At 45.3% G+C, this 19,932-nt stretch overlaps 1 pseudogene; it reads left to right on the top strand.

The window, feature by feature from the left end:
• Window positions 1–16,100: 16,100 nt before the first annotated feature.
• LOC121002945 lies at window positions 16,101–16,209 on the top strand (annotated as a pseudogene).
• Window positions 16,210–19,932: the final 3,723 nt, after the last annotated feature.

A 19,932-nucleotide genomic window follows, 5' to 3' on the forward strand; every position in this document is an offset into this window, starting at 1 on the left:
GAGCTGACCATCTAAAACATTTTGTGGGTGAGGGCCTGCTGCTGAGGTGATCCTCTAAAACAGTGTTTCCCAACCAGTGTGCCTCCAGCTGTTGCAAAACTACAACTCCCAGCATGCCCGGAGAGCCTTTGGCTGTGCGGGCATGCTGGGAGTTGTAGTTTTGCAACAGCTGGAGGCACACTGGTTGGGAAACACTGCTCTAAAACATTATGGTTCAGGGCCTGCTGCTAAGCTGACCCTCTAAAACATTATGGTTCAGGGCCTGCTGGTGACCCTCAAAAACATTATGGGTGAGGGCCTGCTGGTGACCCTCTAAAACATTATGGGTGGGGGCCCGCTGCTGAGCTGACCCTCTAAAACATTTGGAGCGAGAGGAGGTTGAGAAAAGGGAAATTGAACCATATACTCTTTTTAGTAGTGGAAGGGCTGCATGGGAATACAGTGTATTCAATACACCATAAAAGCCACATTTAGAGTGCCTTTATGTTCAGCCGTTTTCCTCTGGTGGAATAGAAAAGTCAGGGGGAATCCAGGCCTTGTTCATTTTTATAAGAGTCAACCGGTTAGCATTTTCAGTTGACAGGCGGATGCGCTTGTCAGTTATTATGCCCCCAGCAGAACTAAATACATGCTCTGACAAAACGCTGGCGGCGGAGCAGGCCAGCTCCTCCAAGGCGTAGCGCGCCAGTTCATGCCACGTGTCCAGATTTGACACCAAATAGTTGTAAGGCACACAGGGATCACTTAGGACGCTGACACGGTCTGCTACGTACTCCTTCACCATCTTCCAAAACTTTTCACTCCTTATGACACTAGGCCGCGCATCAGGTTGAGGGTGATGGCGGGGTGTCATAAAACTGTCCCAGGCCTTGGAGAGTGTTGCCTTGCCTCTGTTGGGACTGCTGTGTGTTCCCCTCGTCTCCCCTCCTCAGTTGGCCAAGGAACTATGTACTCTGCAGCCAGCGTTGTCAGCTGGAAATTTTTAGAAGCAATTTTTCCACGAGGACCTTCTGGTATTGCACAATTTTGCTCATCCTCTCCACCACAGGAATCAGAGATGAGAAGTTCTCTTTGTAGCGGGGGTCGAGAAGGGTGAACAACCAGTAATCGGTGTTGGTCAAAATGTGTACAACGCGAGAGTCACGGGAAAGCGAGCCTAACAAAAAGTCAGCCATGTGTGCTAGAGTCCCAACAGACAAGAATTTGCTGTCCTCATCAGGAGATTACTCTGAATCTCCTCAACCTCTTCCTCCTCTTCTACCCATCCACGCTGAACAGATGGAATAAAACCTCCATGGGTACTACCCTCTGTAGCAGAGGCAACCATCTCCTGCTCTTCCTCCTCATCATCCAATTTGCGCTGAGAAGACGAACTGAGGGTGGTCGGGCTATCACCCTGTGTACTGTCTTCCCCCATTTCCCCCTCTTCCGCATGATAAGAGCCCTCCTTAATTGTGAGCAGCGAGCGTTTGAGTAGACACAGAAGTGGGATGGTTACGCTGATAATAGCGTTATCGCCGCTCACCATCTGTGTTGATTCCTCAAAGTTGCATAAAACCTCACAGAGGTCAGACATCAATGCCCACTCGTCGCTTGGGAAAAGCGGAAGCTGACTGGAAAGGCGACGACCATGTTGCAGCTGGTATTCCACTACTGCCCTCTGCTGCTCACAAAGCCCGGCCAACATGTGGAATGTGGAGTTCCAGCGTGTTCTCATGTTGCACAACAGTCAGTGAGCTGGCAATTGCAAGCGTTGCCAGACCGGCGGTAGCTGTCGATGACTTATGGAAATGGGCACACATGCTTCGCACTTTCACCAGTAGCTCAGGAAAATTGGGGTAAGTTTTGAGAAACCGTTGAACCACTAGGTTGAACATGTGGACTAGGCATGGTATGTGTGTGAGCTTGCCGAGCTCCAAAGCCACCACCAAGTTACATCCATTATCAGACACAACCATGCATGGTTCGAGGTTGAGTGGCGAGAACCACAGCTCAGTCTGGTCCCTTATCCCCTGCCACAGCTCTGCAGCGGTGTGCTGTTTGTCACGTAAGCAGATCAGTTTAAGCACGGCATGTTGCCGCTTCCCCACTGCAGTGCTACACTGCTTCCAGCTACTGACTGATGTCTGACTGGTGCTGCAAGATGATAATTCAGAGGTGGAAGTGGAGGAGGAGGCGGAGGAGGAGAAGGGGGGTTGCAGCCACTAATGTAGGCGGCGGTGAAAACCTGATGGAAGTAGGGCCCGCAATTTTTGGCATCGGTAGCACCTGTGCCATCCCAGGGTATGACTCGTTTCCGGCCTCCACAACTGTCACCCAGTGTACTATCAGGGAAATGTAGTGTCCCTGGCCCAAAAGCACTTGTCCATGTGTCAGTCGTTAAGTGGACCTTCCCAATAACTGCGTAGGTCAGGGCACGGGTGATGTTACGGGACACATGCTGGTGTAAGGCTGGGACTGCACACAGGCATCTGGCTGTGGAAAGCCTCAGTGTCCACAAGCCTAAATGGCAACATTTCCAGGGCCAGCAATTTGGAAAGGTGCACATTTAGTGCTATGACCTGTGGGTTTGTGGCTGGGTATTTGCACTTTCGTTCAAAGGCCTGGGGTATAGACATCTGTATTCTGTGCTGGGACACAGAAGTGGATGTACTAGCTGATAGTGCTTGCGAAGGTCCAGGTGCATGGTGGGAGGCCTCCAGGCCTGCGTCTTGGACAGGGGATTGGCCAGCACGTAACATAGGGGAAGAGGAGGCAGTGGTGGGACCGCAGACACTGGTTGTGGACCCAGGCGTTCGGCCCACCTATTAGGTTGCTTTGATGCCATGTGGCAGATCATGCTGGTGGCGGTGAGGTTGCTAGTGTTCACGCCCCTGCTCATTTTAGTACAGCACAGGTTGCAAATGACAATTCTTTTATCGTCCGCACTTTCCTCAAAAAAGCGCCATACTGTGGAACACCTACCCCTTGGCAAGGGAGTTTGCCGCAAGGGGGTGCTTCAGGGAACAGTTGCGGGCCTGCTTGGTGTGGCCCGCCTTCTCCCTTTTGCCACCCCACTGCCTCTTCCAGCCTGTAGCGGTGCTGCGGATCCCTCCCCCTCTGTACTGCCGTCCTCGCTCGGCTTGCCACCTTCCGAGGTTGGGTCAGTGACTTCATCGTCCAGCACCTCCTTTTCCACTTCCTCACTCTGGTCATCCTCCTGACTTGCTGATCTAACATCCTCATTATGAACCTCTTGAGACACTAATTGCAGTTGACTTATTGGCAACTGTGTCTCATCATCATCATCATCATCTTCATCCACCTCGTGAAACACTAATTGCTGTTCCCCACCGTCATCTTCTTCTGACTGTGGATGCTCCAGAGTTTGGGAATCAGGGCACAAGATCTCCTCATATCCCTCTTCAAACTCCTCATGTACCTCTTCAAGCGGGCTTGGCGAGAGGCCTAAATTAAGGAATGGCGATAAAAACAGCTCCTCGGAATTTCCGAGTGGGGGATCACTTGTTTGTCAAAACTCTCCATGGTGGGTGAAAGGAGTATCAGGGTGAGGATTCTGTTGACCAGACTGTTGACTGGAATACAGAGTGTGCTTAACCTACTGGAAGCATTATCTGCTGCAATCCAACCGAACACCTGGTCGCACTGGTGTGACTTCGAGAGTGGTGTCCTGCGCCGCCCTGCAAACTGGGACATGAAGCTAGGTTTTCATGGATGAGTGTGTTTCTTGTGCTCTGGCAGCAGGCACAGTTTCACCACGCCCAGGGCCATGGCCTCTGCGTGCACCATCAGCAGCACGGCCACTTCGCCATCCCTTACTGCTTGCCTTGCGCATATTAAATGGTATATATTCTTGCAAGTATGTCACACGTACAGTAGCGCAGGTTTTATAAGTGTATGCGCAAATAAAGTACACAGAATGTCACAGATATTTTTAGGATGCGCACACATTAAACAGGAAGTATATCGCAAGTACGGTAATGTCGCTGTCACCCCCGGCTAATAAAAAAAAATTCACTGAATGAATGTCACTGATATTTCGGATACGCTAACGTTATACAGGAGATGTAGCTCAGGTAATGTCGCTGCCACCAGCAGCAAAAAAATTTGACTGAATGTCACTGATATTTCGGATACGCAAACGTTATACAGGAGATGTAGCACCGGTAATGTAACTGTCCGCAGCGGACACCGTCTATGGAAAAAGTACACTGGATGTCACAGATATTTTTAGGCTGCGCACACGTTAGACAGGAGATGTAGCGCAGATAATGTCGCTGTCTGCAGCGGTCAAGCAATTGCAAGCTATTTAGCGCAAGTTGCGCTAAAAAAAGATATTGCTGCCAGATATAACTGTAGTTCTTAAAAGGACTTTTGGGTCTCTAACAAGTTTTAGCAATTTAGTGCAGGTTGCACTAAAAATATATATTGCTGCCACACACAATAGTCCTTAAAAGGACTTTTGGGTCTATAACAAGTATAAAAACAAAAATATTGCTTTTTCATTCCCTACACTATCTCTCCCTTCTGTTCTCCGGCTCTCCTAATACTGAGACAAACACGTGTCATCGGGTGCTATATAGCATCTGATGACGCGTTCCGGCCAGCCAATCACTGTAATGCCAGCAGCCAACATGGCTATGGCATTACAGTGAATGGAAGTACTCATCTGCACATTTATTGGCTGCGTAGTAGCCAACAAACTTTCGGAGAGGAGACTCGAGCATTGCGCTCGAGCACACGCGGTATTTGGTCAAACTAGTGTTCGGCCGAACATTCTCGCCCAACACTAGAGACTACCCCTTTAATGATTTGGAAATCTGCATCAATTTTTTAGTAGATTGGGTTTTGAAAACTCCACTCACGTACTGTACATTATTCTGTTGTTGGTTGCAAAGTTTTGATGAGGAAACATTAAGATTGCAGCAGAATGATTGTGGTAATTCACCATGCATTTATTTCTTCAGTAAAATTGCAATATTAATTTCTGGTTTTAGTTTTTGTTTAATTTATGCTGGTATTTCCATTTATCAATCTCATAATTTTCTAGCCTTTTACCTCTCAATTGCTATAAATTTCACTTTCAGACAAAGTCAAGCGTCCGGTTCTACTATTTCTACTGGTGAAAATGAGAATTTAGGCTACTTTCACACTACCGTTCAGAGCGGATCCGTCTGGGGTCTGCCCAGATGGATCCGCTCATATAATGCAGATTTTGGATCCGTTCAGAACGGATCCGTCTGCATTATATTGTAGAAAAAATTCTAAGTCTGAAAGTAGCTTCAGACGGATCCGTCCAGACTTTACATTGAAAGTCAATGGGGGACGGATCCGTTTGAAAATTGAGCCATATAGTGTCAAATTCAAACGGATCCGTCCCCATTGACTTACATTGTAAGTCTGGACGGATCCTTTGCCTCCGCACGGCCAGGCGGACACCCGAACGCTGCGTTCGGGTGTCCGCCTGCTGAGCGGAGGACAAACGGTGCCAGACTGATGCATTCTGAGCGGATCCACATCCACTCAGAATGCATTGGGGCTCTACGGATCCGTCCAGACTTTACATTGAAAGTCAATGGGGGACGGATCAGTTTGAAAATTGAGCCATATTGTGTCAACTTCAAACGGATCCGTCCCCATTGACTTACATTGTAAGTCTGGACGGATCCGCTTGCCTCCGCACGGCCAGGCGGACACCCGAACGCTGCAAGCAGCGTTCAGGTGTCCGCCTGCTGAGCGGAGCGGAGGCTGAACGCTGCCAGACTGATGCATTCTGAGCGGATCCGCGTCCACTCAGAATGCATTAGGGCTGGACGGATGCGTTCGGGGCCGCTTGTGAGCCCCTTCAAACGGAGCTTACAAGCGGAGCCCCGAACGCTAGTGTGAAAGTAGCCTAAAGGTTTCATCAAAGGTCAGATTGAAAGCGGTTGTTTTAACAGGCAGCAGGGTGTTTTTGGTTTTTGTTATTGTATGTGCTGTTCCTGTTACAGAAGCTGTTTTGGCCTAAGGGCTAACAATTAGTTGCTGCACATATGGTAATGTGTAGGTAGGAAGTTATCACAGTACATTATACTGTATATTACATTAAAAATCTCCTATCATTTTGTATTATATTATATATATTATAATAGATCGACCCCTCTGGAAGGTCCCAACCAGCTAACTAAGATGCCATAGAAATGGTCCTAATGCCAATCCTGTTTGTACTCATCACATGGGTAAACAGGTTGCCGAAAGGCGTAACCAATATCCAATGCATTTCAATCATGCTGTTGTGTCCAATCTCATCAGGGGACCTTAGAAACATCACACCCAATGGACTAGTAGTATTGATGGTCATATGAGCCAGGTATGCTCCAGGTAGGCTCCACGGTGTAGCTACACGGTGTATTGATCTGTGCAGTGGAGGGACACCTATTAGAATAGTTTCTAGGGCCTCTTAGTTAGCTGGTAGGGACCTTCCAGAGGGCCTTCTCTTATCAGGATGGGTACTGCGCTTATGTGGACAACAAGAGGAAGTGAGAGCAAGTAGAGATTACTAGGGACAGTTTGGCCAATCCTACCTTAACCCACCCTGGACTAGTGAACAGTCACTTTTCCTAGACAGTACCTTCAGCATCTGGTAAGACCATTCCTTTTATGTGCACTAGTTTATATACATCACCTTGGGCACATAGATTATATATTCCACAAATGACTACATTTCTTTTTTAATGACTGGATTAAGAGTTAGGTTTTATATTTTACTTTGTTCTCTAGTCAGGGCAGAATGCTCTGTTTCTGTCTGGAAGCACAACAACTCAGCCACGAAGTAGCAGACCACGTAAGATTACAGAGCAGGGTTACCAAGTGCTGAGGCACACAGTTTATTTAAGTCACCAATGCTCTGCTGACTCAATAACTCCAGAGGTCCAAACCTCCTCTGGCATTAACATCAGCACAATAACTGTGCCCTAGGAGCTACATAGTATGGGCTTCCATGGCCAAGCAGCTGCATGCAAGCCCTACCAAGCAAATTTCCTAGTGTTAGATGGAATGGTATAAAGCATGACACCACTAGACTCTGGAGCAGTGGAAACTGTTCTGTGAAGTGATGAATCATGTTTCTCTGACAGCCTTACTGGTGAGTCTGTGGTTGGTGAATTTCCAAGAGAATATGACCAGCCTGACTGCATTTTGCCAACTGCAAAGTTTGGCGGAGAAGGTATAATGCGATCAGATTGTTTTTCAAGGGGTGGTCTTGGCCCATTAGTTTTAGAGAAGGGAATTCTTTATGCTCCAGTATGCCAAGACATTTTGGACAATGGCATGCTTCCAACTTTATGATTACAACTTTTAAGACACCGATGCTGCTAATTACAGGACACAACTTACTGTAACCTGTCCCTATGGTCAAATTCTTTTCAATCTTTTCTAGGGGTACTATCATTTTGTTCCAATCCAGTTTCATTAGTTTGCTTTTTAAAATTAGTCTGTTGAACCACAATTCAAATGCAATGACTGATTTTTAGTAAATTTTTATTTATTATTACTTATGTCAGTTTCAAGTTACTTGGGTGGCCATTGTGGGTTTTTCTTTCTCTGACAGAAGTGTCCACGTGTGTATATGCTGAATGTATCACTGTGTATATCTCATCAAATGCCCTTATTTTATTCATAGGGCTATATATGGATACATCAGATTAGGTTGCTTTTGGAATGCCTACAGCTCTAGGGCTTCAAAAGTGAATAAGTGACAAACTGTGTTACTTAAAAAGATTTAACAAGTTCTATGCATAGGTGAGAAAGTGACTATTGTGACACTTCTATCATCAGTGTGAAGTGGAAGAAGAATCTGTGATTAATCTGCTGCCTATCACTCACAGACGGAAAACGTTACTTCTCTAGAACATAACGTGGAATATATGTGAAAACGGTTTCCTTGTAAATTATATTTTACACTCCTCAATATTGAAATTGTAAGTGGTAAGGTTATGCAAAAGTAGCATGTGTTGCTAAGATCTGCAAGTAATCAAATGTTGAAGCATGTAACTTCAATCTGTGGCAAGTGGGAGAGGCATAAAAGCCCGATTGAAAGCAAAGTTTTTTAGCGACATGAAACCTCATAAATCTCATCAAGTCATGTGGGATGATTGTGCAATGCCTCCTGTTTATCAATGTACCAGTTATCACCACTTGTGACAAACTGAGAGGGACAGAATTCTTGAACTGATCTTTATCACTCCAACAGTTTGCTACACACCTAAGCTGAGATGTCAGCCCTATTCAATATTGCGAGTCCAGGTGGTTGAGAGAACAATAATGTTCAGGAATAACAATAAGAGGTCCATGAACACGAACCCCTGCATGAACAGATTGCCTAATTAGAAGAATGTCACATTGTGATCCATTCTGTACTGGACGTCAAATCCCTAGCCTACAGCGACAAACAAAAATCATCAGAAGGCATTTGCACTACACTGGGCTATAAGACAGACATCCGATCCAGATACAGGTGTCCCATTGACCTCACGCCACTGTTCTCAAAGGCTATCATGGTGCATAGTAAGAGGGCTGAGTCAGCTCAAAGGAAGGTCTATCCGCTTCCACAAGAAGTCCAACCTGCCTGGCAAGACCACTTACTGTTATCTCACATATATATTCTTATTATTATAGCCAAATTTACCACCCTAACTCCTCCCACAGTTTTTACACTACATAGACAGTAATATACCGAAACGTGTGGATTGTTCCCGATTGGTGTGCTATTACTTTGTAGAACGTTTCGCCGAATGGTTCACAAAATATCAGCGTTTTTGTGGTGAAATTGGTCCCATAGGAATGAATGGCGGAATGTTCAAAACTAGAGTTGGAGCTGACAAAAGCTAAAGTGTGAGCTGAAAAATCAGGACATAATTTCTAAACTACCACCACTCCCTCATTTTCAAGCCCACCTACACACATCTTATATGAAAATGTTCAGCTATCCCTGCTGCCACAAAAAATTTCCACGGCTAAGCCATAGTCCTGATAGTTTTCACAATATGACCATTTGTTTGCAACTCACGCCGCCCATTGACATTCATTGAAACTCCACTCTAGCCACCTCAAATTTGAAGGACAATTTCTAAACTGCGACTGTGCCTTCATTTTTATTATTTCAGAGATATACTATGCATCAAAATGTAGTTCTGGGTCTTGTGATTCTCACAATATAAAGCTCTTCGCTTAAACTACAACCGTTTGAAGATGGCAACCACCAGTGAAGTGAGCAAGTTGGAGCAGTTTGTTTTTAACCGCTCTTCTCTGCCCTTGCTGTAGAGTGAGTTGCCATAGGAACCCAGGTGTGTGAGCAGCCAGCAGAGTGACAAAAGCTAGAGTGTGAGCTGAAAAATCAGGACATGATTACTAAACTGCCACCACTCCCTCATTTTCAAGCCCATCTACAAAAATCATCTGCTAATGTTTTTCTAAATGTATGTTTTAATGTAACTGTGAAGCACTTTGGGCAACAACATTGCAATTAAATGTGCTATATAAATAAATACAAGTTGAAATGCATTTATCACTCTATCAAGCTTGCCATGTGCACTTTTTAAATTTGATCAATCAATTGGTTAGTGTAATGTTTACTATCTTTACTCACTCCAAACACTCCACACAGTTACTCTGCTCACTCCATAAAGTTACTCTGCCCAGTCCAACCTTTCCACAGTTACTCCAGCCACTCCAACCACACAACAGTTACTCAAGCCACTCCACCCAGTTACTCCGCCCACTCCAGTTGTAGACTACTGGCGGAGGCAAGAACACTTCACACAATTTCCCCAGAAATTGTAGATTTTCTAGTCTCAGATGCAATGATAGCTGAAAATTGGTCTAACCATGTATGCAATGCCATGAAGAGGTCTTCACAAGGGAATGTCCTACTCCAGGGATTATGCTTTAGGGTGGCATAATGTACAGTAGCTGGACTTATGTAGCCTTCATTTTAGGTACACTAACAGCTCTGTGTTGCATTGATTTGGTCATGGAACAGTGGTACAGCCATTTCTCCAAAGTGTACTAGGAGCCATTTTTCAACAGAACAACACCAGGCCACATGTTACTTGTGCTAATGTGAGCAACCTGGGTGGCCTAAACATGCTACCATGGCCTACAGAATCTCCAGATGTGCTTCCCATCGAGTACATCTGGGATGTAATCAGTTGGCAATTGCAAAGGGAGCTGCGAGCAACGTATCTTGATTATTGTGTGTCCAAGTGCATTCAGCATGGAAGAACATTCCTCAGAAAACCATTATTACCTCAATGATCGCATGTCAAGGCATGTGTGTATTTCTGCATGTGGCACTCATACTTGATTATCATTTGCATATACTATTGATCCTTGATTTCCATAATTCCACTACTTTTTCTTCTCTTGTAGTTGCAATTGGAATGTTTAGGAGTGTAGGTTACTCTTTGATCAGACAAAATACTAAATACTAAAGTGTTGTTATTAAGGAGCATATAAGCTGAAAAATGCATAAAAGGAAGGGAAGGGCTCACCAATTATACAGCTATGACAGTGGGGTCGAACGTGCAGAAAATGTCCTATAGCTGTAGAATTCTGTTGTGGTAGATTATGACAAATACTGGAACTGAAGACTCACTGTGCATTGTTCTATATTGTCTATTGTATCACCCTAATTCAATTAACAGCTATCTCTACCAACTCCTTCACAACTCCATTGCAAGTATTGGGGCAACTGCACACCAAATATAATGTCAGAGGTGCCATCCAGAAGTGTTATTCAACCGCTAGTGGTACATCCTTTTGAATTAATGACGCAGTGAATTTTTATTCAATCACACTACGTTAAAACATGTGATCAAGTAAAGTCCAGCTTAATAATTGAAGTCCAGACAAAAAAAAAATATAACAATGTTTTGGTAAATTAACCTTTCTCAAGTCATATACAGTGCCTTGTAAAAGTTTTCTAACCCCTTGACTTTTTTCGTATTTTGGTGCCTCACAACCTGGAATTAACATGGATTGTTTGAGGATTTGCATCATTTAATTTACAGAACATGCCCACAACTTTGAAGATTTTTTTTTATTTTTTATTGTGAAGCAAACAACACATAGGACAAAATAACAGAAAAAGTCAATGTGCATAACTATTCACCCCCCCCCCCCCCCCCTAAAGTCAATACTTTGTAGAGCCACCTTTTGCGGCAATCACAGCTCCAGGTCACTTTGGATAAGTCTCTATGAGCATGCCACATCTTACCACTGGGATTTTTGCCCATTCCTCCTTGCAAAACGGCCCCAGCTCCTTTAAGTTGGATGGTTTGCACTTGTGAACAGCAATCTTTAAGTCTGACCACAGATTTTCTATGGGATTGAGATCTGGGCTTTGACTAGGCCATTCCAACACATTTACATGTTTCCCCTTAAACCACTCAAGTGTTGCTTTTTTTAGGTGTGTTTGGGGTCATTGTCCTGCTGGAAGGTGAACCTCCGTCCTTGCCTCAAATCACACACAGAGTCGGACAGGTTTTGTTCAAGAATATCCCTGTATTTAGCACCATCCATCTTTTCTCTCACTCTGACCAGTTTCCCAGTCCCGGCTGCTGAAAAACATCCCCACAGCATGATGCTGCCACCACCATGTTTCATTGTGGGGATAGTGTTCTTTGGGTGATGTGATATGTTGAGTTTGCGTCAGACATAGCGTTTTCTTTGATGGCCGAAAAGTTCAATTTTAGTCTCATCAGACCAGAGCACTTTCCTCCATACATTTTGGGAGTCTCCCGCATGCCTTTTTGCAAACTCACAACGTGCTTTTTTGTTTTTGCTGAAAGTAATGGCTTTCTTCTGGCCACTCTGCCATAAAGCCCAACTCTATGGAGCGTACGGCTTATTGTCGTCCTATGTACAGATACTCCAGTCTCTGCTGTGGAACTCTTCAGTTCCTCCAGGGTTACCTTAGGTCTCTGTGCTGCCTCTCGGATTAATGCCCTCCTTGCCTGGTCCGTGAGTTTTGGTGGGCGGCCGTCTCTTGGCAGGTTTGCTGTTGTGCCATGTTTTTTGCATTTGGGTATGATAGATTTGATGGTGCTCCTGGGGATCATCGAAGATTTGAATATTTTTTTATAACCTAACCCCGCCTTCTACTTCTAAATAACATTGTCCCTTACTTGTTTGGAGAGTTCATGGCAGTGTTTGGTTAGTGATGCCTCTTGCTTAGGTGTTGTAGCCTCTGGGGCCTTTCATAAAAGGTGTGTATATGTAATGACAGATCATGTGGCACTTAGATTGCACACAGGTGGACATCATTTCACTAATTATGTGACTTCTGAAGATAATTGGTTGCACAAGAGCTTTTTATGGGCTTCCTACCAAAGGGGGTGAATACATACGCACATGCCAATTTTCTATTTCCAAACAATAGTTTTATTTATATATTTTTCTCATTTCACTTCACCAACTTAGACTATTGTGTTCTGATCCATCACATGAAATTCAGATTAACAAAACTTTGAATTTAAAGCTGTAATGTAACAAAATACGAAAAAAGTCAAAGGGGGTGAATACTTTTGCAAGGCACTGTATGTATAAGAGATATTCAAAACAGGAGGCAAATAAATGACAGAAACAACTCAGCATAGTGAAGAGGATACTGAAAAAGGGGCCATGATGAAAAAAAATACAAACACATCTCTGTACTGTATGTATCCTCCTGTTTTATCATGGCCCCTTTTTCACTATCCTCTACACTTCGCTCCACTCACCATACCATCTGGCATCCTGGTCACCGGCATCTCGCTCCATGTTGCAGCTCACATTATCTTGCCTAGTGAGCCCTTACGGGATGTGCACACGTGCACTCCTGTCTGGCCCTTTAAAGGGCCAGTGTACATGCTCATTAAACCTTCCTCACCAATGGCTAAGGGTACCTGGGTATTTAAGGCACACTCCCTTAGCAGAGGGTGCCTGAGCTTTAAGATTCCCTGTGACCAAAAGGTGTTCGCAAGACTTAAAGGGAACTTGTCAACCAAAAAAAACGCACCATATACCACCAATATTACCTTACAGGTGTTCTCATCATGTTTCTAAAGTTGTTTTTTTCTTTGCTCTCTGATGCACCTAATCACAGAAAAAACTGTTTGAGTCCCCCCGCATGCCATATGTAAACGAAGTTCTTGAAGTCAAGAGGGCAGCGGCTTTCTGGCTTGAAGTCAAGCTTGCCACGCCTGCTTCCGGCCCCCTTCACATTTGATTGATGGACTATGTTTAATTACATGTAAGAATCCAGCTTGAAATTTTACACATGCGCTGTAATGTTGGGATACCGCAGGTACAGGCTCACCCGTGCACGAGCGCGCCACAAAACAATGCATGCTCCTGGTCCTGTTAGTTACATATAAGCATGACATTGTTTTGTGGTGCACTCGTGCACGGGTGAGCCTGTACCCAACAATACAGCGCATGTTGAAATTTCAAGCTGAATTCGTACATGAAATTAAACAGAGGCCATCAATAAAATGTGAAGGGGTTGGGAAGGGGTGCGGCGAGCTTGACTTCAAGCCAGAAAGCCTCTGCCCCCTTGACTTCAAGAACTTTATTTACATACGGCATGCTGTGATTAGGTGCATCAAAGAGCAAAGAAAAAAACAACTTTAGAAACATGATGAGGACATCTGTAAGGTAATATTGGTGGTTTATGGTGCGTTTTTTAGGTTGAGAGGTTCTCTTTAAGGGGTCATTTACTAAATTAGGCATATTTCAGGTGCAGATAGCTATCTGCAACTTCCCCCCGCTCACCTCAAGTCTAAATTTGTGAGTGTAGACGGGGAAGGGGTGGGGGAGGGGCCGGGAGGCCAGTCTCATTCACCATTTTATACACCCGTTTTATGCGTGGAAAATGGTCTAAATGTAAGACAGCTTGGAAGCTGTCTTACATTTAGAACTGGCGTTGGATACACCGAAGTTATGGAGAGGCCGGCGCCTCTTCATAAATTCTGTGGATCCACCGCCAGTTTAGGGCTTTATTAACACCGGCATCTAAAACACCTGGCTTAATAAATGTGCCCCTTGCGATTTATCTGCGTTATCCAGCCTGTGTTCATGCTGTCTACCCATTATGCCTGTGTAGTCCTGACTTCATAGTTTGGTTCAAATCTGTTCAAGTTATCCTAGTCGGTCTGCCCTGTCAGTGCTACAGTCTTGGTTATTGTCTGCCTTGTTCCTCTATCCACCACTACCCTTACTGCAAGCTCTCTTAGTGTCTCCAAATATCTGTAATTCCAGTATTAGACACCGTTCTGACTGCCTCTGTGATTGGGCCCACACTCACTGATCCGTCTTTTTTCCAATCCATGTGTTTTGTTTTTATTTAATCAAGAAAGATTTTTATTGGTTTTTGTTGAAGTTATACGAAAGGAGCAGTCAGCTCTAAAATAAACACACAGTAAAATAAATATGCAATAAGCAATAATAACCAGTGATACATTAACACATTGGTCTCCGACATTCTTATCATGTACAGTACAGACCAAAAGTTTGGACACACCTTCTCATTCAAAGAGTTTTCTTTATTTTCATGACTATGAAGGCATCAAAACTATGAATTAACACATGTGGAATTATATACATAACAAACAAGTGTGAAACAACTGAAAATATGTCATATTCTAGGTTCTTCAAGGTAGCCACCTTTTGCTTTGATTACTGCTTTGCATACTCTTGGCATTCTCTTGATGAGCTTCAAGAGGTAGTCCCCTGAAATGGTCTTCCAACAGTCTTGAAGGAGTTCCCAGAGATGCTTAGCACTTGTTGGCCCTTTTGCCTTCACTCTGCGGTCCAGCTCACCCCAAACCATCTCGATTGGGTTCAGGTCCGGTGACTGTGGAGGCCAGGTCATCTGGCGCAGCACCCCATCATTCTCCTTCATGGTCAAATAGCCCTTACTTTCAAAGTTTTCCCAAGTTTTCGGCTGACTGACTGACCTTCATTTCTTAAAGTAATGATGGCCACTAGTTTTTCTTTACTTAGCTGCTTTTTTCTTGCCATAATACAAATGCTAACAGTCTATTCAGTAGGACTATCAGCTGTGTATCCACCTGACTTCTCCTCAACGCCACTGATGGTCCCAACCCCATTTATAAGGCAAGAAATCCCACTTATTAAACCTGACAGGGCACACCTGTGAAGTGAAAGCCATTTCAGGGGACTACCTCTTGAAGCTCATCAAGAGAATGCCAAGAGTGTGCAAAGCAGTAATCAAAGCAAAAGGTGGCTACTTTGAAGAACCTAGACTATGACATATTTTCAGTTGTTTCACACTTGTTTGTTATGTATATAATTCCACATGTGTTAATTCATAGTTTTGATGCCTTCAGTGTGAATCTACAATTTTCATAGTCATGAAAATAAAGAAAACTCTTTGAATGAGAAGGTGTGTCCAAACTTTTGGTCTGTACTGTACATGGTACCTTAATAAGTTTCTAATGAGGGCGGTGGGAATAGTTCAAGCCATGGTTTAAAGTATTTCTGAAAGGGGATCAGGGTATTTTTGTGGTGGGCTATTAACCGCTCATAGATGCAAAGGTTAGATAGCATCTCCGTTATATCCGATACTGCTGAGGGTTTAGTGGATTTCCATTGCCGAGCTATCATAAGTTTGGCAGCTAATAGAATATGGCAGAATAGTTTCCTGTGGGGACCTGCTCAACTTCTAAGGATAGAAGAGCTAATCTAGGGGTTAGGCTAATATGACGTGAAACAAAGCTTCTAAGCAGAGTTGTAGTGTCTTACCAAAAAGGGCGGAGGGCTGGACAATTCCAGAATATGTGCATTAAATTGCCAGGAGACCTCTGGCAACGCCAACATTTATTTTCTACATTCGGAAAAAAGTGTGTTACCGTAGTTTAGCGGGGGTATAATACCACCTGATCAGTATTTTATGGTACACCTCCTCTAATAAATTGGAACACGAGGTGGCTCTAAGAGATACATGAATCGCTGTTTGCCATTCTTTATGTGTATATGATCTTTGAAGATCCTTCTCCCAATTTAATAGATGAGCTCATTTTTTCAAATACAGATCCCCCATGAGGGTCCTGTATATGTGCCTAGTTTCTCATCCTTTTGGCTAAGATCAAGTGTAGTATCTGTTCTTATCAATACTGGAGGTAGGACAGCCCTCTAAAATGTAGGGCAGAGAACCACACAGCATCCCTAGGGTGTACGGCTTGGGCCATTAGTGCCCTATGCTAGGTGACCAAGGTCTCTGCTGGATCTAAGCCAGGGGCTGAGATGTTTGAAAGCCTGAGGTGCAGAAGTGCCCAAGGAGTGGTGACCCTGGGGTGTCTGAACTCACTGGTGGTGGGAGCCCACTGAGTGATGGCACATTTGCACGCATTTCACTTTCTCACATTTTGAGCGCACACACCTCTATCCTTTGCCCGGCCGCCAGGCCTGGCGTAAGGAGGAGGAATTTTTATAATTCCAGTCGGATGTCTGGGCGGAGCTTCAGCACTTATCCCCTATTTATTTAAGTTTTTGTTCACTGTATGTTCACTTTCCACTAGGATTGTTTGGGTTGCGGCGCCCTTATGGGTACCCCCCTAGACGTCTGTGGGGGTGTGTGTGGTCATCCAGGTTCGGCACCCCCCTGCAAAACCCCTTGGGATCTCCCTCTGGGGAGAGTCCAGCCTAGTAGTTGAAGCTCCGTGCTGACACCTTGGGTGGCAGTCTAGGTGGAAGCCGTAGCACAGACTTGGCGTACCCTTGGCTTCGGCTGAGGATTGCCTGGGCGTACCCCCGGCTTCGGCTGGGGATTGCCTTTTTTGTCTCGGTTCCTTGTGGGAGCCTTCTGGCCTGGAGGGACTGGAAAAGGTTTATGGGGGGCCATTCTCCTTTGCTAGAGGGCCTCTGATTGACCGTAACCTAGTGCACGTTTTTGTGTGGCATGCTGCACAATTTTGTTGCATAGTTGTAGAATGCACGCTCCTCTGGCTTTAAAAAAAATAAAAAATAATATGTGCCTAGTGGGTATCAGCGTGTCTCTGTTTGAGAGGGAGAGATAGTTATAAAGAGGGAGTGGGAGGGAAACCTTTAGTTGAGAGCTATTTCCTAGAAGGTGGGTAATTATCATATAGTCATACCGCTTTGACTCTGGGATTGCAAAGATGGTCTGAATAGATGAGAAACGCCTTCATTTGTCCCCTTCATATAGGTTATTAAGTAACCGAATACCTCTACTTCTCCAAAAGGTGGTAGACAGGTCTGGCAATAGGAACTCTAGCATCTCTGCCGGGAGGGGGATGTCTTTTAGAGGGCAATCTCTGTGGATATTTTTAAGCATTGTTTTTCATACCTGGACTGAGACTCAGAGATAGGGCAGAAGGTAGTGGAAGCTCCAGTTTAATAGCATGTACCAGCAAAAGAGCTGTAAGCGACTTCCCTGTATTAAGCTCGGTTTCGATTGCAGGTCATCCGACAGCAGACTCTTGTCTCCACCAGTATCTTAGCTGTTTGAACAATGTCGTCTCATAATATTGTGTTTAAGGTTCGGGACTCCCATTCCTCCTCTTCCCTGTGGGATATAATATAGAGGCTGCGAATTAGCGACTTCGGTAAAGGAATCGCTATGGTACGGAAATAATATAATTAGAGTTGAGCGAACACCTGGATGTTCGGGTTTGAGAAGTTTGGCCGAACTTCCCAGAAATGTTCGGGTTCGGGATCCGAACTCGACCTGAACTTCGCCCCGAACCCGAACCCAAACCCCATTGAAGTCAATGGGGACCCGAACTTTTCGGCACTAAAAAGGCAGTAAAATAGCCCAGGAAAGGGCTAGAGGGCTGCAAAAGGCAGCAAAATGTAGGTAAATCCCCTGCAAACAAATGTGGATAGGAAAATGAATAAAAATAAAAATAAAATAAATTAAAATTAACCAATATCAATTGGAGAGAGGTCTCATGGCAGAGAATCAGGCTTCATGTCATAGCAGAGAATCAGGCTTCACGTCACACACCACTGGAACAGGCCATTGTCAGATATTTAGGCCCCGGCACCCAGACAGAGGAGAGAGGTCACATAGCAGAGAATCAGGCTTCATGTCATAGCAGAGAATCAGGCTTCATGTCATAGCAGAGAATCAGGCTTCACGTCACCCACCACTGGAACAGGCCATTGTCAGATATTTAGGCCCCGGCACCCAGACAGAGGAGAGAGGTCCCATAGCAGAGAATCAGGCTTCATGGCATAGCAGAGAATCAGGCTTCACGTCACCCACCACTGGAACAGGCCACTGTCAGATATTTTTAGGCCCCAGCACCCAGACAGAGGAGAGAGGTCCCATAGCAGAGAATCAGGCTTCATGTCATAGCAGAGAATCAGGCTTCAAGTCATAGCAGAGAATCAGGCTTCATGTCATAGCAGAGAATCAAGCTTCACGTCACCCACCACTAGAACAGGCCATTGTCAGATATTGAGGCCCCGGCACCCAGACAGAGGAGAGAGGTCCCATAGCAGAGAATCAGGCTTCATGGCATAGCAGAGAATCAGGCTTCAAGTCATAGCAGAGAATCAGGCTTCATGTCACCCAACACTGGAACAGGCCATTGTCAGATATTTTTAGGCCCCGGCACCCAGACAGAGGAGAGAGGTCCCATAGCAGAGAATCAGGCTTCATGTCATAGCAGAGAATTATGCTTCATGTCACCCAACACTGGAACAGGCCATTGTCAGATATTTTTAGGCCCCGGCACCCAGACAGAGGAGAGGTTCATTCAACTTTGGGTTGCCCCGCAATATAATGGTAAAATGAAAATAAAAAAAGGATTGAATGAGGAAGTACAATAATATATGGTTAAGGGGAGGTAGTTATAAATGTCTAATCTGCACAAGGGATGGACAGGTCCTGTGGGATCCATGCTTGGTTAATTTTTATGAACGTCAGCTTGTCCACATTGGCTGTAGACAGGCGGCTGCGTTTGTCTGTAATGACGCCCCCTGCCGTGCTGAATACACGTTCAGACAAAACGCTGGCCGCCGGGCAGGCCAGCACCTCCAAGGCATAAAAGGCTAGCTCTGGCCACGTGGACAATTTGGAAACCCAGAAGTTAAATGGGGCCGAACCATCAGTCAGTACGTGGAGGGGTGTGCACAGGTACTGTTCCACCATGTTAGTGAAATGTTGCCTCCTGCTAACACGTTCCGTATCAGGTGGTGGTGCAGTTAGCTGTGGCGTGGTGACAAAACTTTTCCACATCTCTGCCATGCTAACCCTGCCCTCAGAGGAGCTGGCCGTGACACAGCTGCGTTGGCGACCTCTTGCGCCTCCTCTGCCTTCGCCTTGGGCTTCCACTTGTTCCCCTGTGACATTTGGGAATGCTCTCAGTAGCGCGTCTACCAACGTGCGCTTGTACTCGCGCATCTTCCTATCACGCTCCAGTGCAGGAAGTAAGGTGGGCACATTGTCTTTGTACCGGGGATCCAGCAGGGTGGCAACCCAGTAGTCTGCACACGTTAAAATGTGGGCAACTCTGCTGTCGTTGCGCAGGCACTGCAGCATGTAGTCGCTCATGTGTGCCAGGCTGCCCAGAGGTAAGGACAAGCTGTCCTCTGTGGGAGGCGTATCGTCATCGTCCTGCGTTTTCCCCCAGCCACGCACCAGTGATGGGCCCGAGCTGCGTTGGGTGCCACCCCACTGTGAACATGCTTCATCCTAATCCTCCTCCACCTCCTCCTCCTCGTCCTCCAGTAGTGGGCCCTGGCTGGCCACATTTGTACCTGGCCTCTGCTGTTGCAAAAAACCTCCCTCTGAGTCACTTCGAAGAGACTGGCCTGAAAGTGCTAAAAATGACCCCTCTTCCTCCTCCTCCTCCTGGGCGTTAGGGAGATATAGAGTCCCTGGCCGTGCTTACTAGTCCACGTATCTGTTAGGTGGACCTTGCC

Source organism: Bufo bufo, chromosome 5, assembly GCF_905171765.1.
Source record: "Bufo bufo chromosome 5, aBufBuf1.1, whole genome shotgun sequence".
Taxonomy (NCBI): Eukaryota; Metazoa; Chordata; class Amphibia; order Anura; family Bufonidae; genus Bufo; species Bufo bufo.